Source organism: Dasypus novemcinctus, chromosome Y (assembly GCF_030445035.2).
Source record: "Dasypus novemcinctus isolate mDasNov1 chromosome Y, mDasNov1.1.hap2, whole genome shotgun sequence".
Taxonomy (NCBI): domain Eukaryota; kingdom Metazoa; phylum Chordata; class Mammalia; order Cingulata; family Dasypodidae; genus Dasypus; species Dasypus novemcinctus.
The window spans coordinates 18,528,612-18,553,116 of record NC_092216.1 but is presented as its reverse complement, the minus strand read 5'-3'; positions in this window follow the sequence as shown (position 1 = coordinate 18,553,116).

Below are 24,505 nucleotides of genomic sequence, written 5' to 3'. Positions count from 1 at the left end.
TCAATGTTTGAAAATTTAGTGAAACTTTTTTGTTTCCTAATATTTGATCTATTCTAGAAATGATCAATCTGCTCTTGAGAAGAATATGTATCCTGCTATTATTGGCAGAATTGTTCTAATTAATTCTATTAAGTTTAGTTGGTTTGTAGTATCACACAGCATCTATTTTCTATCCAGATAGTCTATCCATTTTTTAATGGGTTGTATTGAAACCATCCACAATTTATATAGATCTATTTTTTCTTGTAAATCTGTCACTCTTTGCTTTATATATTTTAGGGCTTTGCTGTTAGGTGTACAGTTATAATTTTTGTATCATCTTATGAAATTTACCCCTTTATCTGTATATATTAACTTATTTATACCTTGGAATAGTTTTTTACTTAAGGTTCATTTTATCTTAAATTAGAGCCAGATAGCCAACCCAAATTCCTTGGTTTCTATTCACATGAAAGATTTTTTTCCATCTTTTCAATATGAACCTTCATATGACATGAATTTAAGGTGAGTCGCTTGTAAACAGCATATAGTTGGGTAGTGGATTTATATCTATTTCTCGCACTTTGTCTTCTTGAAGAATTCTCTCGACTGATATTTAAAGTAAATACCGATAACACTGTACTACACGCTGAAATTTTTATTTGGTTTTGGGTCATGTCTCTTGTGTCCATCAATAATTTCATTATTCCTACTTTTGTATTTGTTGGCCTTGTTTTGAACTATTTTGAGTCCCTTCCCATTTCATCTGTGTATTTTAATCAGATATTTTGTCTGTGATTTCCTTGTGGTTTAGATATGATATCCTAAATCTTTAATAATCTCATGTAACTTAATAACAAACTAACTTAATAGTATACATTGAGCTCCTATATTCTTCCACCCCCACTTTTTGTTGTTTTTGTCACAAACTTCTTTTTACATTGTATATCTAAACCCACAGATATATCAAGACATTTTTATATTTTCATTTTATGTCTCACAAGAAATAAAAATGAACATAAAAATAAAAAATACTTTTCTATAGCACTGGTGTTTATAACTTCTCTTGTAATTACATTTTTTTTTTTTTTGGAGATCTGAATCCCTTTAGGCTCCTTTTAACCACTGTTTAGTGTTCTAGTGTTCTTTCATTTCACATACCGAGGAAATCCCAATAGCATTGCTTATGCATCAGATCTAGTGGTGTCAAACTCCTTCAGGATTTGCTTATCAGGAAATGTCTTAATCTTCCCTTCATTTTTTAATGTCTTCATGCAATATATTTATTAGAGAAGTTGTGAACTTATGAAGCAACCATGCATAATGTGCAGAATTCCCATATATCATCCCTGCACCAACTCCTTACATTGTTTTAGAGCATCTGTCATAAGTTATGAAGGAACATTGTCAGACCAATAATAACTATTGGCCCTAGTGTATATTTGGTATATTTTTTCCATACAGTAGCTCATGAAAGGACGCTCCTATATTTGTACTCTTAACAACAGTCCATCTTCCACCACGGCATTTGTTACAGATTATGAAAGAACACCATCAAAATATTACAGCTATTTATGGCCCATATACACACTTGGTATATTTTTCCATACACAGCCTTATTATTAATAGCATGTATTAAGTATTGCACATTTGTTATACTTCATGCGAGAACACTCTCATATTTGTACTGTTAACCACAGTCCATCTTCCACCACATGAAACACTGTGCTATACAGTCCTATGCTCATATAATCTATCCAGAGTGTATACCCAGTGGTCTCACTTTCATAACAGAATTGTGCAGTCATTACCTTGACAAAATTTTTAATGTTTTCCTTAGTCAATAAGAATAATCCCATACCTCCTTATTATTAACACTTGGCAATTTTATAGTAGCTTCTTGACATCAATGCCTGAATATTACAATATTGCTGTTAACTATAGGCCATAAGTTACATTAATTATATTTCCCATGCATCTCCATATTCTTATCACATAGTAATAGTGATGTAGATTTGTTCTAGTTCAGAGAAGAACATCCTTGTGTTTGTACTATTAACCACACTACTTATCCACCTTTGATTCACTGTTATTCATTTTCTAGACTATTCTCTAATTTTCTTCAGCTGATATTTACATCCCTAAACCAGTCCTTTCAGCCACAATCCCATTTATAAGCCAGCTGTGTTAGTTATACTCACTATACTGTGTTAACATCAACCGTATCCATTTCCACACTTTTAGAGTAAAATTAGTTAAAAATTCTACATACATTAATCATCAGTATCCCTTATCAGCCCTCATTTTATTGCCTAGTAATTTATAATCTAGGTTTTAAATCATTTTTAATTCCTTTTATCATTTTTAAACTGCACTATAAGATTTTATTAATAATAAGAATTTTGGTTTAAAATTCCAAAGCACATTTTCATAAATTAAGAAGTGAAAAAATGGAGTGTAGGAGTAAATTATATTTCTCATTTTAGAAAAGGGGAAGGCAAAAGACACTGGTTCATTTTTTTTCCTTTGCTGTTTGAGAAATATAGGCACAAAATGCCTGAAATTTTTTTTGAACACCTCTTATAATATTTATTTTTTATTATTTTTGTAAAGTTTATTTTTCCACAATCCTAATTATAATTCAATGTGAGTTACTGCCCTTCCTTCTAACCTGAAATGGCTCCCTCACCTGTTTCCTCAATTTTCTGCTCTTGTTTGGTTTCTTTTGGAGGCAACAAGATCCAAAGGACCTCCATCGAAGAGGCAAGTGCTCAATTGTTTGAGCCACATTCATTTACCCTAATTTTAAAACGGAAACAGAATACATATCTTCCAAAAGACTGGGGGAAAAATTTAAGTAAGAAAAGTTCTTAGTATAAGATTGAAAATAAATAAAATATCAAAAAAGCTATTTTAGGCATAAAGCAAAAAGGCTGAAGTTAACCCAGATGTGGATAATTTCCTCATTTTTGCCCCTACTTTTAAAAATAATTTTTAAAGAAGCTTTAATTTACATTGAAAATGTAAAGGGATTCCCATGTACTCCACCCTCCCCTCCTACACTTTCCCCCATTAGCACCCTTTGTTAGTGTGGGACATTTGTTATAATTGATGAACACATATTGAAGCATTGCTCCTAACCATTGTCTATAGTGTACATTATATTAATAGTTCACACTTTGCACCACACAGTTTTATAGGTTTTGACAAAATGTATAATAGCCTGTATCTGTCATTGCAATATCATGCAGGACAATTCCAATGTCCCAAAATTGCCCTATTTTGTTCATATGAGTGAGACCATACATTTTTCCTTTTGTGCCTGGTTTATTTCACTCAACCTAATGTCCTCAAGGCTCACCCATGTTATCATATGTATCCTAGTTTCATCTCTTTTCACAGCAGCATAGTATTCCATACTATGTATATAATAACACTTTATTTATCTATTCATTGTTTAGTGGACATGGGTAGTTTTCATATTTTGGCAATTGTGAATTATGCCACAATGAACAAAAATCTGTTTGCATCAATTTTCAGTTCTTCTAAATATATTCCTGGTAGAAAGATTGCCAGATCACATAGTAGTTCTTTATTTAGCTTCCTGAGGAATTGTCAAACTGTCTTCCACAGAAGCTGCAGCATTCTATTATGCATTCCCATAGCAATGAATAAGTATTCCTATTTCTCCACATCCTCTCCAGCACTCGTTGTTTTATGATTTTTTATTAATGGCCATTCTGTGAGGTGTGGGATGATATCTCACTGTAGTTGTGATTTGCATTTCTCAAATAATTAGTGATATTGAAAACTTTTTTTCATGTGCTTTTTCACCATGTGTGTTTTCTCTTTGGAAAAAATATCTGTTAATGTCTCTTGTACATTTGTAAATCAGACTGCTTGTTCTTTTATTGTTGAGTTGTATGATCTCTTTATGTTGAATAGAAATCAAGCTCTTATCAGATATCAGTATCTCAAATATTTTCTCCCATCAAGTGGTCAGCCTTTTTACCTTCTGAACAAAATCCTTTGAATCACAAAGGTGTTTAAATTTGAGGAAGGACATAGGGAGGCAGGGCAAGATGGAGCCTGAGTGAGTGCACCTCATAATATCTCCTGCAAAGAAGCGGCTTAGTAAGATTGGAGTCCTGCTGGACTGGGCTGTTTCGGGCTTGTGCAGGGTAGGAGGTATCTGTACATCAATTTGGTGGAACAGTGACAGAGAAGATTCTTATAAGAGGTAGAATTTTGGATCTCTTTCACAGAGGTCAGGGTTGAGGGTGGGACCCTTCTCCCTGAGTCCGGTGGCCCTGTGGCTGCAATTCCTAAAGGCTTTGCTGTGCTGGAGAGTTCCCAAGCCCTGAGCAGGCTGTTTCAGGGCATTGCAGGGCAGAAGGTGTCTGGAAGTTGGTTTGGTGAGACAGTTATGGAGGAGATTTTTGAGAGAGGTGGAATTTTGTGTTTCTGACTCAGAGGTCAGAGGTTTTGCCTAGAGCCCCTCCCCCTAAGGCTGGTGACTGGGCTGCAGCAATCCCCAGGAACTTTGTTGTGTAGGGTGTTCCCAAAACCTGAGTGTTACAGGGCAGGAAGTGTCTGGATGTCAATTTGGTGAGACAGTGACAGAAGAGATTCTTGCAAGAGGTGGAACTTTCAGTTTCTGACATGGAGGTCAGAAGTCCCAGGTGGAATCCCTCCCCCTAGGGCTAGCAGCCCATCCACGGTGGTCCCTGGATTCTTTGTAGTGCAGCAGTGCCCCCAGCAGTCTGTTTTGGGGGATTGCAGAGCAGAAGGTGTCTGGATATTGATTTGGTGAGGCAGTGACAGAAGAGATTCTTGTGAGAGGTGGGATTTTGGGTTTCTGACATGGAGGTCAGAGTTTGCAGGTGGGACCCCTCCCCCAAGGGCTGGCGCCCACCTGTGGGGATCCCTGAAGGCTGTGTTGGGTTGCAGTGCTCCCAGGCCCCCTGTGAACTAGGATGTGTGGTTCCCAGGTCTGTGTCCCCTAAACCCTGGTGGCCCATGCTCCAGAGACTCACACACCTTGAGTCTGCAATATCACAGAGTTCCCATCCCTGAATCCACCCCACCCTGAGGTCCATCTGAGGTCCTTGATTACCCTAGCCCTCAGTGTTTGTGTTTTTTTCTTTTTGTTGTTGTCTTGGTTGCTAATAATGCACTATCTCCTGGTCTTTTCTCCCATTTTATACCCCAGGGTTCTTTTTCATTTATTTAATTTTTTCCCCTTTTCTTTTTCTTGCTTGTTTCCCTCCCTTTTCTTTGCCCACCCCCTTTTCTTTCTTCACTTTTTTCTTTTATCTCTTTTTCTTCTTATTTTATTTTCTTTACATAATAGATGCTGCAGGCAGCATTTCACATTTGCTATGTTTCCTCATCCTCCATTTCCTCTTTTCTGTGAGAATTGATTTTGGCCACCTACACTATACCCTTTCCCCCATATCTTTCTATCCTCCATCATCTACTGTTTCTCTTACATTCCAACTCCCTTTCTTTGGCACCCAAATTGTCTGACTTTTACTTTCTAGTACCTTTTTTCTGTTTTCTGTCTTCTATCCACTCTTGATATTATTGTCTTTCTTTTCTCTTTCCCTCTCTCATGAAAACACTGGCTTTTTAATTCATACTATATTCCTCTCCATATTCAGTTGAATATCTCATTATAGGTACTCTACTTACTGCTGTAACTCTACACAACTTACATGAGTCTACTATCCATACTCCCAGATCTCACATTGTTGCTCAGTTAACATTTATTACCAATACTTCTTTATACATTTTCTTTCTTACTCATTTTGCTTTCCTTGGCCCTAATATTTTCCTTCAAAGTTAACTTACCCAGCAACAAGAAAATAGAGTAAGATGAACAAAGTGACAGAGAGAAGACATAACACTTATGCACAAACAACAACTAATTAATCCCCAAGACCAGACAAAGAAGCTAAGGAACTGATTACACCCGTGAAGATAAAACAATGACAAGACAGCAACAAAAAACTAAAAACCAAACCAATAATCAGGAAAACATGGCTGAATCCAATGAACAAACTAAAAACCAGGAAAGGGAGCAGAACATCGGACAAGTAATTAAAGATCTGAAAACATATATTAGAGACCAACTTAATGAGTAGAATAAGAGAGTAACATTATGAAGAAAACAATTGGAGAGGAAATTGCAGACATATGCAAAAAGATAACAGATATGATGGGGATGAACACAACAGTTCAAGAAATTAAAAATACACTCTCAGTAAATAGCAGGATTTTAGAAGAGACAGAGGAGAGAATTAGTGACGTAGAAGACATTACAACTGAAATCAAACAGATAGTAGAACTGATCAATAAAAAAGATAGAAAGAAATCTAGCTAGGACTTAGGGACCTGAATGACAATGCAAAACACACAAACATATGTATTATAGGCATCCCAGAAGGAGAAGAGAAGGGAAAGGGGACAGAAAGGGTGTTGGAGGAAATAATGGCTGAAAACTTCCCAAATCTACGAGAGAGATGGAAGTGCCTGTCCAGGAAGCACAACACACCTCAAACACCATAAATCCCAACAGGCCCACCCCAAGACATATACTTGTCAAATTATCCAATGCTCAAGACAAAGTAAAAATTCTAAAATCAACAAGAAAAAAGAAAACCAACGCATACAAGGGAGACTCCATAAGATTAAGTGCTGATTTCTCATCTGAAACCATGGAGGCAAGAAGACAGTGGTATGATATAGTCAAGGTACTAAAAGAAAAAAATTTCCAAGCAAGAATACTCTACCCAGCTAAACAACCATTCAAAAATGATGTAGAGTTCAAAATATTTACAGATAAAGAGAAATTGAAAGAGTATGCCAATAAGAACCCTGTCCTTCAAGAAATACTAAAGAGAGTTGTGCAGGAAGAAAGGAAAAAACAGGAGAGGCATAGTTGGAGGAGAGTGTAAGAGCAACAAAAAAAGACAAAAAGAGAAAGAAAAAAGAACAAACAAAATATGACAAACACAAAACCAATCCAAATATGGCAAACATAAATAATTCCTTGAAAGGAATAACACTGAATGTCAACAGATTAAACTTACCAATTAAAAGATTCAGACTGGGAGATTGGATAAGGAAATATGACCCATCTATATGCTGTCTACAAGAAACACATCTTAGACTCGGGGATTCATGGAGGTTGAAAGTGAATGGTTGGAAAAATATCTTACAAGCAAACAATAACCAAAAAAAGGCAGGACTAGTTATATTAATATCAGACAAAATAGACTTTAAATGCAAAACATTTCTGAGAGACAAAGAAGGATACTACATATTAGTGAAAGGGATAATCTCTCAAGAAGTATGAACAATCATAAATATTTATGCTCCTAAAAAGGGTGCATCCAAATACATGAGGCAAATACTGGAAAAATTAAGTGAAAGAATAGATGCCTCTACAATTAAAATGGGAGATTTTAATACACCACTATCAATTTTGGGCAGAACATCTCAAAAGTGAATCAAGAAACAAAAATTTTGAGCAGTATATTAGAGGAGCAGGATCTAATAAACATATACAGATCATTACACCTGAATACAGCAGGATATACATTTTTCTCAAGTGCACATCTATCATTCTCCAAGGTAGACCATACGCTAGGCCACAAAGAAAGGCTCAACCACAAGAAAAGAGATAGAATCAGTCATTTAAAAACTCCCAACTAAGAAGAGCCCAGGGCCAGATGGCTTCAAGCTGAATTCTACAAAACATGCTGGAGAGAACTAACACCAATCCTGCTGAAATTCTTCCAAAAAAAATCAAAACAGAAAGAACATTACCTAACTCATTCTATGATGCCAACATTACCCTACAACCTAAGCCAAACAAAGACACAAGAAAAGAAAATTACAGACCAATTTCTCCCATGAACCTAGATGCAAAAATCCTCACCAAAATACTTGCTAACCGTATTCAACAACACATTAAATGAGTTATTCACCATGACCAAGTGGGATTCATTCTGGGTATGCAAGGATGGTTCAACATAAGAAAATCAATCAATGTAATACACCATTTAAACAGATTGAAGGGGAAAAAATCACATGATTATATCTATAGATGCAGAAAAAGCATTTGACAAAATACAGCACACTTTCTTGATAGAAACAATGCAAAAGATTGGAAAATAAGGAAATTTTTTGAACATGATATAGAGTATATATGATAAAACCCACAGTCAACATGGTTTACAATGGTGAAATCCTAAAATTCTTTCCTCTAAGATCTGTAACAAGGCAAGAATGCCCACTCTCACCTCTTCTATTTAACATTGTCTTAGAAGAACTTGCTCAAGCACTGAGGGAAGAACCAGATATAAAATGCATTCAAATTGGAAAGGCAAAAGTCAAAATTTCCTTATTTGCAGATGACATGATGCTATACATAGAAAACCCTGAGGTCTACAACAAAGCTTCTAGAACTCAAAAATGAGTTTAGTAAAGTCATAGGTTATAAAATCAATGTGCAAAAATCAGCAGCATTTCTGTACATCAATAATAAGCAAACTCAGGAGGAAATCCAGAAACAAATACCATTTACAATACTAAATTTAAAAATCAAATACCAAGGAATAAATTTAACTAAGGATGTAAGAAACTTATACACAGAGAACTACACAACACTGTTCAAGGAAATCAAAGAAGACCTAAATAAATGGAAGAATATTACCTGTTCATGGATAAGAAGACTAAATATTATTAAGATATCTATCCTACCAAAACTAATCTACACATTCAATGCAATCCGAATAAAAATCAACACAGCATTCTTTAAGGAACTAGAAAAACTAACTATGAAATTTATTTGGAAAGGAAAGAGGCCCTGAATAGCCAAAGACATATTGAAAAAGAAAAATGAAATTGGAGGAATCACACTACCTGACTTCAAAAGCTACAGTAGTGAAAACAGCATGATATTGGTACAAGGAGAGACACACAGACCAATGGAACCAAACTGAGAGTTCTGACATAGATCCTCATATATATAGTCATATAATATTCAATAAAGCCACCAAAACCTCTCGACTGGGAGAGAATGGCCTCTTCAACAAATGGTGCCTGGAGAACTGGATATCCATATATAAAAGAATGAAAGAGGATTACCATCTTACACCTTCTACAAAGATCAACTCAAGATGGATCAAAGTCCTAAATATAAGAGCCAAGACCATAAAGACTTTGGAAAGCAGTGTAGGGAAGCATCTACAGGGCCTTGTGATACGAAATGGCTTCATGAACTTCACACCAAAAGCATGAGCAGCAAAAGAACAAATAGATAAATAGGACCTTCTCAAAATTAAAGCCTTTTGCACCTCAAAGGAGTTTGTCAAGAAAGTAAAAAGAACCTACAAAATGGGAGAAAATATTTGATAACCATGTATCAGATAGGAGACTTATAACCTGCATATATAAAGAACTCCTGTATCTTGAAAATAAAAAGATAAACAACCCATTTAAAAATGGGGAAAAGATTTAAAGAGACACTTCTCCAAAGAAGAAATACAAATGTCTAAAAAGCACATGAAAAATGCTCCAAATATCTAGCTCTCAGGGAAATGCAAATCAAAACCACAATGAGATACCATCTTACTCCCATAAGATTGGCAGCTATGAAAAAAACAGAAGACTACAAATGCTGGAGAGGATGTGGAGGAAAAGGAACATTCATCCACTGCTGGTGGAAATGCTGAAGGATCCAACCATTCTGGAGGACAGTTTGGTGGTTTCTCAAAAAACTAGCAATAGATTTGCCATATGACCCAGCGATTCCACTGCTGGAACTGAAAACAAGGACACAAACTGATATATGCACACCAATGTTCATAGCAGTATTGTTCTCTATTGCCAGAAGTTGGAATCAACCCAAATGCCCATTAAGACATGAATGGATAAGTAAACTGTGGTATATACATACAATGGAATACTACTTGGCTTTAAGAACAAATACACTACAAACACACGTGATAACATGGATGAATCTTGAAACTTTATGTTGAGTGAAGCAACCCAGGCATTGAAGGACAAATACTACATGACCTCAATGATATGAAATAAGTAACCCAAGCTGCATCAGAGAGCTAGAGAAGGGATGATTGGCTTACAGGAAAATGGAGGGAGGGGTAGAGGAAGGAAGTAAGCTGACACCTACATGGGTGAAATCTATGATAAACTGGAGATAAGCATTTGTACAAGGAAGGGATAAAATGGGGGCACAGTGTTACCTTTGGGTGGGGCTATGTGGGCTTGAGGGGGGCTAGAAATTGGAGGATGGGTAATATTGCCCAAGAAATTGGGGGGAGGTTGGGTCAACATGTGAACGTAGGAGATTGTCAGGTATTTGGTTGAGAGTATAATGCTGAGAAAACCTTTTCAAAAATATAAAATATAATAGGCTCCTAGGAAATATGTGAATGCTCATTTTGCCATAGTGGGTTATATTATTGGATAGAGACCCATATAATGACAGTGAAGGTATACCCACATCTTGGGGAGGATGGATGCCCTCAAATAGAGGGAATTGTATCTCTCTAGAGAAATGGTGGCTCCCAGTGCTTTAGGCAGTTGAGCATGTCAGGCCCTCAACACTGTTGCAAGTATCTCTGAATATGACCCTTCAAGCAATGAAGATTGACTGTCACTGTGGGCCCTAAGGGGAGGGAGAAAGAGGTATTGAATAGATGGAACCAATGTAACTGTGTGGGCAATAGAAGTGTTCCACAAGATTACGGAAGGATGGATATAAGACATGTAAAATTACACCAAAAATATATAGGGGCTGGTAAGCTAAAATGTAAATCATAATGTAAAACATAAGAAAACTAAAAATTTAGAAAATTGTATAGTCTAAAATATCAACCAAATGTAAACACAAATGTTACCTTGTTTGAAAGCTATTGTCTCAATATCTGTACATAAGTTTCAGTAAATATTGTATGAATATGTAAAAAGATTATTGTTGAAGGGAAAAGGTGTTATGTTGGATATGTGGGAGTACTGTATGTGGGCAGCTGCGGGCCTCCGGGAGGGTCGACGCGGATGGCCGGGCGAGCTCTCCGGACAGGGGCTGCCCCTCGGTCAAAGGAGAGGAGGGGGGTCGGCACGAAGCCATTGGGCCCTCGCTCTCTCCGCTCAGGCACGGGGGACGCGCGGTGCAAGCAAAAACACCATGGAGACGAGGTCTGGGCACAAGTCTGCTTTATTGTAGAAGGGGACATGGTTTTATAGGGTCTAGGGATACATAAAAGGACTTGATTGGTGCCGGCGGGTGCTGTTGCTTGCGTAGACGGTTACTGGACAGTAGGCAGTTACTGGACAGTAGGCGGTTACTGGACAGTAAACGGTTACTGGACAGTAAGCTGGCTAAGGGGTTAGGAGCAAGGGAGGGGAAGGGGAAAGTGTGGGCTGTCTAGATAACGGCTAGGCGGAAGACGGAGAAGGAGAGAAGGAGGGGCAGTGCTGGCTGCCAATACTGGGTGGGAAGGAGACAGGGACAACTGTATATTGTATATATGAATTATTGTAATCCAATACTCTTGTGAAGATAAACTTAATAATTAGAAAATAAGAAAATAAAAAGATAGGACATAGACACTGAGGAAAAGTCGGAAGTAGTTGCTTTGAAAATTTGCTTTCAGGGCAACACTTATTGCAGTGATGGAAGGCAAAACATCAGAAAAAAAGCTTTTTAATTTTTTGATACCCCAATTTATTTTTACTGTAATTTTTCCAAATTAATATGTATTCTGTATCTAACCTTTATACTCATCACTATATTCCATTTTACTATTAATGGAATCTGGCAATATATTGGGATTCACTTTTCAGGAAGTTTTGGATGACAGAGAGTTTCAACAATGGTAGGGGAGGAATACTGGTGTGGGACGTTATTGACAGGGGACACATGGTAGGCAGGGAGTTCTCCAGAGCATATATACAGGGTATATGAAAATGTTTGGATATTTCCATAGTGGATACAATTAAAAACAATAACGGAGGGAGTGCTGAGTTCCTAGCCAGGGGAGCTCTATCACAGTCCCTAAAGGAACAGCAACAATCACTCTAGTGCAACAGCAAAGACCAAAGAGAAATGAATGTCCAACAATGAGCCCTTGATACTAATGACTATGCTTGTGAGCCTGTGGACCTGAAATAAGAACAAGACCCAGAGCTGCAGGCTGCCTAATGGTTACCCCCTGAGAGCCTCCATGTTTCTCAAATGTGGTCAATCTCAAAGCTAAACTCAGCATGTAAATGCATTGCCTTTCCCCCAGCATGGGATGTGACTCCCAGGGATGCACCTCCCTGTCACCAGGGGATTGCTACCAAGTACCAGCTGATGATGTAACTAGAAAATGACCTTGAGTAAAAGGGTCAAGTTAGACGAGCAGAATATCTCAGCCTACATATAATACCATGACTTAAAAATGCTTTTTGACCTGAATCAAGGGGGAAATGGAAAAGACAAATGAGTTTATATGGCTATGAGTCTCCAAAAAGAGCCAGGAGGTTATTACAGGGGTTGCCCTTATGCACACCTCAGGGTTGCCCTTATGCACACCTCAGCAGAATTCCAGAGACAGATAAAGTAGATACAACCCCAGGTATTAGCTCTTCTGAGGGCTACAGAAACCCACAGATTATAGGGTCATGGCAGATGGAGTTCAATGCCATGTCAGTTGGCCCTTCTTTGGAATTTGTGTTTCTGTGTGATGGAGCTGGACTCAGATGTGATATTTTTTCACAAGCCTCTCCTGTTACATTTACCAGAACCGTAGTTGGTGCTGGGGTTTAATATGTACCCAGGTGATCTGAGTCTCTGAACTGACCATATGATAGCCAGGCTCTGAGCCTCAACAGACTTCAGCTCCTACACTCTGGTTTATTGGACTTACACCACTCAGCTAACATGGAGTTGAAGAAGGTAAACTACCATGCCATGGAGCTAAGAGTGCCTACAACTGAAAGCAGGAGGATTTCATCCAGCATCAATGTGGAATCTAACCCCCTCTTGATAGAGATGTGGAGGGGACACAACCATTCCAATGTACACAGGATGGAGGAATAGAATATGGATTACAGTGGGCTTACTGATATTCCATTCATGAACTATTGTGACTAGTAATCGAAGAAAATGTGGCATTGGTGTGGAGAAAGTGGCTAGCATGGCTGTTGGGGGTGGGGAATGGGAGGAAGAGATGAGATGTGGAGGCATTTTCAGGACTTGGAGTTGTCCTGGGTGATGCTGCAGGGACAGATACCGGACATTGTATGTGCTCCCATGGCCCACTGGGTGAAACATGGGAGAATGTGGGCTATGATGTGGACCATTGACCATGAGGTGCAACAGTGCTCAGAGATGTATTCACCAAATGGAATGAATGTCTCATGATGATGGAGATGGTTGCTATGGGGGGAGGAGTTCGATGAGGGGGGTGGGAGGTATATGTGGACTTCATATTTTTTTAATATAATATTTAAAAAAAATAAATTTAAAAAGTTTGAGGAAGACCCATTTATTTATTTATTTATTTATTTATTTATTTATTTATTTATTTATTTATTTATTTATTTATTTATTTGCTCATGCTGCCAGAGTGAGAGTTAAGAAAACACAATCTAATGTCAGATCTTTAAGATGTTTCCTGATATTTTTTCCTAGGAGTTTTGTAGTTCTAGTTTTTCTATTTAGGTCCTTGATCCATTTTGAGTTTGTGTTTGTTTGAGTATGAGATAAAGAGTCATCTTTCTTTCCTTTCGATATGTTTATCCAGATATCTTGGCAACATCTGTTGAGTAGACTGTTCTGCCCCAGCTGGATGGGCTTGACAGCCTTGTCAAAAACCATTTGACCAAAGATGTGAGGGTCTGTTTCTGAACTATAAGTTCAGTTTTCATTTATTTACAGCTTCTTTAAATTATTTTAGCAATACATTATAGTTTTCTGAATACTAGTGCTTTCTGTCATTGGTTCTTTATTCCTAAAATTTTGATAATTTTAGCCACTATTTTAAATCAGATTTTTCCCCCTGACTTACTTCTTATATGATTCACTAACTAGTGTATAGAAATACTATTAATTTTTGAATATTAATGTTGTATACTGCCAGTTAGAGGAACATATTAGCTCCAGTGACTTTTTTGTCCATATATATGCATACACACACACACACATTTAAGATATAATTATTGATTTATTTCCCCCCCTTCTGCTCCTCCTGCCCTGTTGTTTTTGCTGTCTGTGTTGTCTTCTCTTCTCATTTTCTCTCCTCCAGGATCCACCAGGATTTGATCCTGGAGACCTCCAAAGGGGAGAGAGGCTCCCTTTCAACTGCACCACCTCAGTTCCTGTTCTTCACTGTGCCCCACCTCGATTCTCCCCTTGTCTCTCCCTTGATATGTCATCATCTTGCTGCTTGACTCACTTGTGCAGGGCAGTGGCTCACCACATGGGCACTCGCTCGTGCCCTGACTTACCACATGGACATACATTCTCTTCTTTTTCACCAGAAGACCCCAAGGATAGAACTCAGATCCCCCTATATGGTAGGCAGAATCTCCATCACTTGAGTCACATCCACTTTCCTCTAGCACTATATTGAACAGCAGTTGTGTCAGTGGGCATCCTCGTATTGTTCCTGATTTCACCGGCAAAGTTCTCTCCCTTTTATCAGTGAGTTCAATGTAAGTTGTGTGTTCTTCATATGTGCCCTTTATCATTTTGAGAAAATTTCCTTCAATTTCTATGTTTTGAAGTATTTTATTTATTCACTTTTTATAGATTTATTTATTTCTTCTCCCCCTCCCCCCAACACTGTTGTTTGCAGTCACTGTCTGTTCTCTGTCTGTTCCTGTGTGCTCATCTTCTTTTATAGGAGGCACCAGAAACAGAATCTGGGACGTCCCATGTGGGATGGAGGTGCTCAATGGCTTTAGCTATCTCCATTCCTTGCTTGTTATGTCCCTCATTGTGTTTCCTTGTTGCATCATCTGTTGCATCATCTCATTGTGTCAAGTCACCAGGACAGCCCATCATGTCAGCTTGCTGGCTTGCTCATCTTTAGGAGGCACCAGGAACTGGACCACAAACTTTCTTGTGGTAGGCAGGTGCCCATCTGCTTGAGCAACATTTGTTTCCCTGTTTTGGATTATTTTTAGATCAAGAAATGAGGCTGTATTTTGCCAAGTGCATTTTCTGTGTTCATCAAGATGATCATATGATTTTTCTTGTTTTATTTATTAATGTGGTGTATTAAGTTACTTGTATCTCTACCTTTCTTGAAACTCTTTCAGGGCAGAGAAATAAGAAAGAAGCTCAAAAAATACTCTGATTAAGTCATCAAATCACAGCATCTGAAGTGAAACATTATGGTTGAGACATGTAATAGCAGAACGTTAGGCAGAAGGAATATTTTCCTTGGCAAGTGGGGCATTTGGCAGTTTCTATGTACAAGCGGGGATTTACAAAGCCACACACATGGCCAAGGCAAGATGCATGATCAGAAAAGACCTGAGTAGATTGTAAATTTTACCCTGGGTTGATCTCTAGGGTCAGTGCAATTTGGGCCTGTTAAGATAAAGAACCCCAGCAAAGAGCCAATCTGAAATATACGGAGAAGTGGCTGTTTTAGCTTCTGGCATTCAAAATATTGCTAAAAGACTAGTCAATATAGATCAAAAGAAAAGAGATTTCAGTGACAAGAAATTACTATTCTTAATTGATTGTACTGGTGCATTGGTCAGCCAAAGGGGCACTGAGGCAAAATACCAGATATCATTGGTTTTTATAAAGGATATTTATTTGGGGTAGAGGCGTATGGACACCAGGTCATAAAGCATAATTTACTTCCACCACTGAAGTCTATTTAGAGCAAGATGGCTGCCAACATCTGCAAGGGTTCAGGCTTCCTGGGTTCCTCTCCTCCTGGGGCTTGCTGCTTTCTGGGTTCAGGGTTCCTCTCTTCCCAGGGCTTGCTTCTCTTTCCTCCATGTGCTCACTTCCTGGGCTCCAGTTTAAGACTTCAACATCCAACTCCAACATCAAAACTCCAACATTAAGGACCCTCAACCCTGTCTTTTGCCATGCCTTGTATCTGTGAGTCCCCACCAAGGGGTGGGGACTCAATGCCTTACTAACACAAGAGATTTACATAATTACTTAATCAATTAACCTATGAATCTAATATAATCTAAAATGTGCAGAGGAAAAGATAATCCAATATTTCTTCTTGGAATTCATCAATAATATCAAACTGCTACAGATGGCTTTTAAATTTGAGCCCAATTGGGGGTTCAAGTGTGAGACAAAGGGAAACTGAAGGCATACTTAATGAGAAAAGATAATGTGATCAGCTTTCATGGCTGATTACTTGTTCAGCCAACTGAGGAGACTGCCTTCAACATTGAAAGAACTCTCATCCAAACAGTTAAATGCTTTCAAGGGAAATGAGATGATTTAAGCAGTCAGAAGGGAAAACTTCCATCTTTATTTCTATAAATCATTTTCTCCTTGGGATTAATTGAAACTTTACACTGGAATTCAAAGTTTCAAGCCTGCTCTAAAGAATTTGGTTCTTGCCCACTCTCCAGCTAGTTGAGCCAAATCATGAAAAACCTCTCTCTCTCTCTCTCTCTCTCTGTGTATATATATATATATATAAATATACACACACACACAAACACACACAAACACTGTCAGTTCTGTTTATATACATATACTGTATATACACTATATACACACACAATCAGTTCTGTTTGTCTAGAGAATCCTGAGGAATAAGAACCAGAGATGGACCGTTGCCATGAGGGGTTCAATAGCAAGCCTATTTGGCTTAGGAGGCTCAATCAGCATGTGGAGATCACTCAGGCAGAGAATAATAAGGAAACTATTGGCATGTGCCTCTATTGTGGTCCATGGGAGGGTGTTAGTATATTTCAAATGGGAGTTAAGGATTGGTTAGTTTAAAACAAATGAGCTAGGGAGGTGGGGTAAGATGGCATCTCAGTGAGTGCACCTCACAGTTTGTCCTGCAAAGAAGCAGCTGAGTGAGGTTGGAGTCTCGCCGGAGCACACTCCTTTGGGAGCAAAACAAGGCAGGAGGAGTATGGGTGATGATTTGGAGAGACAGAGATAGAGGTAGTGCTTGTTAAATGTAGAATTATGGGTTGCAAGTATGGAGGTCAGAGGCTGTGGGAAGGTGGGACACTTCCTCCTGGGCTAGCTTCCATGATGTTTCCTGAGAACTGTCAGTTGTGCAGCAGTTTTCCTGGGCCCCATGATCACCAGATGTGTGGTGTCCAGGTCCGTGTCCCCTAAACCCCCAATGCCCATGTTCCACAAACCTATATACCCTGAGTCTGAAGTGTCTTTGACTTCCCTTTCCTGAATCCAGAGCTCCTGGAGGTCTGGGATTGCCCTAGCCCTCCAGTTTTGGACTGACTCCATGAGTGGGAGGGATTCATTTTGGAGTGCATCAGAGGGGCCACGTGAGTGCAAGTTCAATTTTCTGGTCCCCCCCTCCCTTTTTTTTTTTTTTTTGCACTTGGAGGAACATACTGGCTGCCTTGGAGGGAGCCTGGGAAGAAAGGAGTTGTGAATCTGCTGAGAAAGTCCAATTCACCTAAATATCCTGGGATAGGAAACTTGGCCTGGGAGGAGGTGGAGGTCATTAAATCAACTAGCCCTCTCATTGCACAACTAAAGGAGAGAGATTGTAGGAGGTGCATTCCAAGCTTCCAATATCATACTTGGGATTCCAGGTGAGGTGTGGGTGCTCTTTCTCTGGAAAATAAGAGTCATTGTTTTCTGTGTGGAGTTGGTTCAACAAGGACCCACTTGAACCTCCTACCAGATGTCTCAGGCAGCTTTCCTGCTGCCTGGAAAAGAGGGAGGTGAGGAAAGGAAAAAGGGCAAGGTCAGATACCTAAGTATTTTATTTATCTACAAACAGGATTCCTTGCTTGAAACTTTGTCTAGCATTTTGTTGTTTTGGCTTCTTGTTTTTCCTTCCTCTTTATCCCCCAAGGCCCTTTTTATTACTTTTTTCTTTTTCTTCCTTGCTTCCCCCATCCCCTTTGTTGCTTTTTTCTTTATTTCTTTTCTTTTTATTATTTTTAAATTAAGTGCTGCAGTGAGCATTTCACATTTGCTGTAATTCCTCATCCTCCATTTCCTCTTTTGTGTGGGTATTGATTTTGGCCACAAACACTATCCCCTTTCCTCTACATCTTTCTATCCCCCATCATGTATTGTTTCTTTTATATTATACTTCTCTTTGTTTGGCCCCCTATTTTTCTGACTTTTTATTTCTATTACCCTTTTTCTGTTTTATGTCTTATATTGACTCTTTATATTATTGTCCTTTCTTTTCTCTTTCCCACTCTCTTGAACACACTGGCCTTTTAATTCACACTATATTCCTCCCCACATTCAGTTTACTGTCTCATTATACATACTCTACCTTTATTACTGTTATAATTCTACAGAGCTTACATGAGTCTAATATCCATTCTCCTAGCTCTCATATGATTCCTCTGTTAATATTCACTATAAATACTACTATTATTCATTTTCTTTTCTTACTCCTTTTGCTTTCTCTGACCCTAATATTTTCCTTCAAGTGAACTTAGCCAACAGCAAGGAAATAGAATAAGAAGAACAAAGTGACAAAGAGAAGACAATATGCATGCAAAAACAACTGATTGAACCCCAAACCAGACAAAGAAGCTAAGCAACTGATTAAACCTGTCAAGGTAAAATCATGACCAGACAGCAACAAAAAATACTTAACCAAGCCAATACTCAGGAAAATATACCAAAACCCAATGAGCAAACTAAAAACCAGGAAGAGGAGCAGAACATTAAACAAGTAATTAAAGCTCTCAAAACATATATTAGGGACCACTTTGATGAAGTAAAGGAATAGATTAAGAATATGAAGAAAACACTTGGAGAGAATACAGAAGAAATTGCAATCATGCACAAAAAAATAACAGATATGGTGGTGATGAACAGCACAATTCAAGAAATCAAAAATACATTCTCAGCAAATAACAATAGACTCGAAGAGGCAGAGGAAAGAATTAGTGATATGGAACACAGTACATTTGAAATCAGATAGTAGAACTGATTGATAAAAAGATACAAAAAAATCAGCAGGGATGTAGGGACCTGAATGACAATGCAAAACATGCAAACATATGCATTATAGGCATTCTAGATTGAGAGGAGAAGGGAAAGGGGGCAGAATGGGTTTTGGAGGAAATAATGGCTCAAAACTTCCCAAACCAATTGAGGGAGATGGATTTACATGTCCAGGAAGCATAATGTACCCCAAACAGCATAAATCCCAACAGGCCTATGCCAAGACATTTATTGTCAAATTACCCAATGTTCAAGACCAAGAGAAAATACTAAAAGCAGCAAGAGAAAAGAGAACCATCACATACAAAGGAGGCTCCATAAGAGTACATGCTGATTTCTCATCTGAAACCATGGAGGCAAGAAGACAGAGGTATGACATATTCAAGGCACTACAAGAAAAAAAAATTCCAGCCAAGAATATTCTATCCAGCAAGGTTAGCATTAAAATATGATGGAGAGTTCAAAATATTCACAGATAAACAGAAACTAAGAAAGAGTGCCAACATGAATCTTGTCCTTCAAGAAACACCAAAGGGAGTTCTCCAGGAGGAAAGAAAAAAGCAAGACAAAGAGTTGGAAGAGAGTGTAAGAGCAACTAAAAAGCAAACACAGAAAAAGAAAACAAAACAAAGTATGAAAACACAAATCCAGAGAAAAGAAAATACAGCTAATATAAGTAATGCCTTGAATGCAATAACACTGAATGTCAATGGATTAAACTCAACTGTCAAGAGACACAGACTGGAAGATTGGATAAGGAAATATGATCTATCTATATGCTGTCTACAAGAAACACATCTTAGACACATGGATTCAGGAAGTTTGAAAGTGAATGGCTTGAGAACAATCTTACAAGCATATAATAACCAAAAAAGGGTAGGTAGGAGTAGCTAAATTAATATCACACAAAATAGACTTTAAATGCAAAACAATTGTGAGAGACAAAGATGGACACTACATATTAGTGGAAAGGAATAGTATTCCAAGAAGAAAGAACAATCATAAACATTTATGATCTTAACAAGGACACTTCCAAATATGTGAGGCAAACACTAGAAAAAGTAAGCAAAGGAATAGATGCCTCTACAATTATAGTGGAGGACTTTAATACACCACTATTAACTTTGGACAGAACATCTCAAAAGAGAATCAATGAAGAAGCAAAGATTTTGAACAGTATATTAGAGGAACTGGACCTAGTAGACATATACAGAACATCACAACCCAATACAGCAGGATATACATTTTTCTCAAGTGCACATGGCTCATTCTCCAAGTCAGATCACATGCTAGGCCACAGGAAAAGTATCAATGGATTCAGAAAGATTAAAATCATACAAAACTGATTTATCTGACCATAATGGAATGAAGCTGGAAATCTGAAAGGGCCAGAGACACAGATTTTGCACCAAGATTTAGAAGTTACACAACACACTCTTAGAGAAAGTGTGGTTCAAGGAGGAAATCTCAAAGAAATAATAGCTACCTTGAAACTAATGAAAATGATAACACAACATATCCAAACTTATGGGGTGCAGCAAAAGCATTACTGAGAGGGAAATTTACAGCCATAAATTTGTACATCAAAAAAGGAGACTGAAAGTTGAAGAACCAAATGCACACTTGGAGGAATTAGTTAAAAAAAAAAAAAAAGCTAATCCCAAAAGAAGAAGAAATAAAGAAAGAACAAAGATAAGAGCAAAACTAAATGAAATAGAAAATAAGAAAGCACTCAAAAAATAAAACAAAGAGCTGGTTCTTTGAGAAAATCAATAAAGTTGACAAACCCTTAGCTAGACTAACAAAGAAAAAAGAAGATGCAAACACACAAAGTAAGAAATGAGAAAGGAGATGTCACCACTGACCCCACAAAAATAAAAATTATCATGAGAGTACTTTGAAAAACTATATTCTAACAAGAAGGACAATTGAGAGGAAAAGGACAAATTCCTAGAAACACATAAGCAGACAACATTGACAAAAGAAGAAAATGGCAATCTCAACCAACCAATCGCAAGTAAAGAGATAGAGTCAGTCATTAAAAACATCCCAACTAAAAAGAGCTCTGGGCCAGATGACTTCACGGGTGAATTCTACCAAACATCCCAGAAAGAACTAACACCAATCTTACTTAAACTCTTCCAAAAAATAGAAATAGAAGGAACATTTCCTAACACATTCTATGAAGCCAACATTACTCTAGTACCAAAGCCAAACAAAGACAGCACAAGAAAGGTAAATTACAGACAAATCTCTCCAATGAACATAGACATGAAAATCCTCAACAAAATACTTGTTTATTGTATTCAACAGCACATTAAATGAATTATACACCATGATCAAGTGGGATTCATTCCTGGTATGCAAGGATGGTTCAACATAAGAAAATCAATTAATGTAATACATTTTATAAACAGACTGAAGGAAAGAATCTCACTATCTTATCTATAGATGCAGAAAAAGCATTTGACAAAATACAGCACACTTTCTTGATAAAAACATTACAAAAGATTGGAATAGAAGGAAACCTAATGAACATGATAAAGGGTATAAATGAAAAACTGACAGCTATCATCCTTTACAATGATGAAGTCCTAAAATATTTTGGTCTAAGATCAGGAACAAACCAAGGATGCCCAATGTCACACCTCCTATTTAACATAGTCTTAGAAGTACTTGCTCAAGCACTGAGGCAAGAACCAGACATAAAACGCATCCACATAGGAAAGGAAGAAGTCAAAATTTCACTATTTGCAAATGATATGGCCCTATACATAGAAACCTATAAGAAGTCTACAATAAAGCTTCTAGAATTTATAAATGAGTTCAGCAAAGTCACAAGTTACAAGATCAATGTGCAAAAATCAGTAGCATTTCTGTACACTAATCAGCAATCTGAGGAGGAAATGAGAAATCAAATACCATTTACAATAGTGAATAAAATAATCAAATACCTAGGAATAAATTTAACTAAAGACTTATACACAGAAAACTACACAACACTGTTAAAGGAAATTTAAAAAAACTAAATAAATGGAGTAATATTCTCTGTTCATGGATAGGAAGACTAAATATTATTAAGATGTCTATCCTCCCAAAACTGATCTAAACATTCAATGCAATCCCAGTAAAAATCAACACAGCATTCTTTAAGGAACTAGAGAAACTAGCAATGAAACTTATTTGGAAAGGAAAGAGGCCCCAAATAGCAAAAGACATATTGAAAATGAAAAATGAAATTGGAGGAATCACACTATCTACTTCAAAACATACTACAAAGCTACAGAAGTGAAAATGGCATGGTGTTGTCACAAGAATAGATACTCTGGCCAATGGAACTGAATTGACAGTTCTGATATAGACACACATATATAGGGCCATATGGTACTTGACAACGCCAACAAACAGTCTAAACTGGGAGAGAATGGCCTTTTCAACAAATGGTGCCTGGAGAACCGGATATCCATATATAAAGCAATGAAAGTTGGTTACCAACTCGTACGTTATACAAAAATCAACTCAAGGGGTATCAAAGACTTAAATGTAAGGGCCAAGACCATAAAGACCTTGAAAAGCAATGTAGGAAGCATCTAAAGGACCTTATAATAGGAAACAGCTTCATGAACTTCACACCAAAAGAACAAGCAGGAAAAGAGCAAATTTTTGACTTCCTCAAAATTAAAGCCTTCTGCAATTCAGAGGTATTGATCAAGAAAGTGAAAAGAGAGCCTACGCAATGGGAGAAAATATTTGGTTACCATATATCTGATAGGAGACTTATATCTTGCATATATTAACAACTCCTATAACTTCCCCATTTAAAAAATGGGGAAAAGATTTCAACAGACACTTCTCCCAATAAGATACACAAATGGCTAAAAAACATATGAAAAAGGCTCAAAATCACTAGCTATTATGGAAATGCAAATCGAAACAATGAGATACCATCTTACTCTCATGATACTGGCAGCAATCAAAAAATCAGAAGACTACAATTGTTGGAATGGATATGGAGGAGTGGGAACACTCACCCAATGCAGGTGGCAATACACAAGGATCCACCCATTCAGGAGGACAGTTTGGCATTTCCCAAAAAAAAATAGCTATAGATATGCCATGTGACCCAACAATTCCACTGCTGTGTATCCAGAAACACTGAAAAAAAGAACATAAAATTATATATGAACACCAATGTCCATAGCAGCACTATTCATTATTGCCAAAAGTTGGAATCAAACCAAAGGCCCATCAACACTTGAATAGATAAATAAAATGTATGTATATATACATATAATGGAATACTAGTCAGCTATAAGAACAAATATAGTACAAACTCATGTGATAACATGGGTGAATCTTGAGAATATTATATTGAGTGATGAAACGCAGGCATGACCTCTCTGATATGAATTAAGTAAAACATACATACAATGGAATACTAGTCAGCTATAAGAACAAATATAGTACAAACTCATGTGATAACATGGGTGAATCTTGAGAATATTATATTGAGTGATGAAACCCAGGCATGACCTCTCTGATATGAATTAAGTAAAACAAGCTGTTTCAGAGAGCTACAGATTGGATGATATACTTAAAGGAGGTTGGGGGGTATAGGAAGGTCGTGAGCTGACAGTTACTTGGGTGAAACCTATAATAAGCTGGAGGTAAGTATTTGTACATGGAAGGGATTAAATGGGGGCATAGGGATACCGTTGGGTGGAGCTTTGTGGATTTGAGGTGGGTAGCAATGGGAGGATGGGTCAGATGGCCGAAGAAATTGGGAGGAAGGTGGTAGGAACATTGAAACATAGGAGGTTTTCAAGTATGTGGTTGAAATTATAATGTAGAGAAAACTCTAGAAAACATAATATGGTTATCTGTTTAAGATGCTTAAGGGAGGGCATCTGATACAGGGCAAGTTTCTAGAGAATGTGTGAGGGCTCATTTTGTCATAGTGGATTATATCATTGGGTGGAGACCCATACAATGAGAGTGAAGGTATACCCACATCAAGGGGAGGACTGATGTTCTCAAAAAGAGGGAATTGTATCTCTCAAGAGAATTGGTGGCTCCCAATGGATTAGGACTGTCAAGGATGTCAAGCCCTCCACATTGTTGCAAGTATCTCAGAATATGGTCCTTCAAGTAATGAAGATTTATTTTCATGGTGGACCCTAATGGGGGGTGAGGGAAGAGGTGTTGAATACATGGAATCAATGTAACTGTGGGGCAATGGAAGTGTTCCACAAAATCATGCACTGATGGACATAGGACATCACAACGAAATGTATAAAAGTCTATAGGCTAAAATGTAAAACATAAAATAACAAA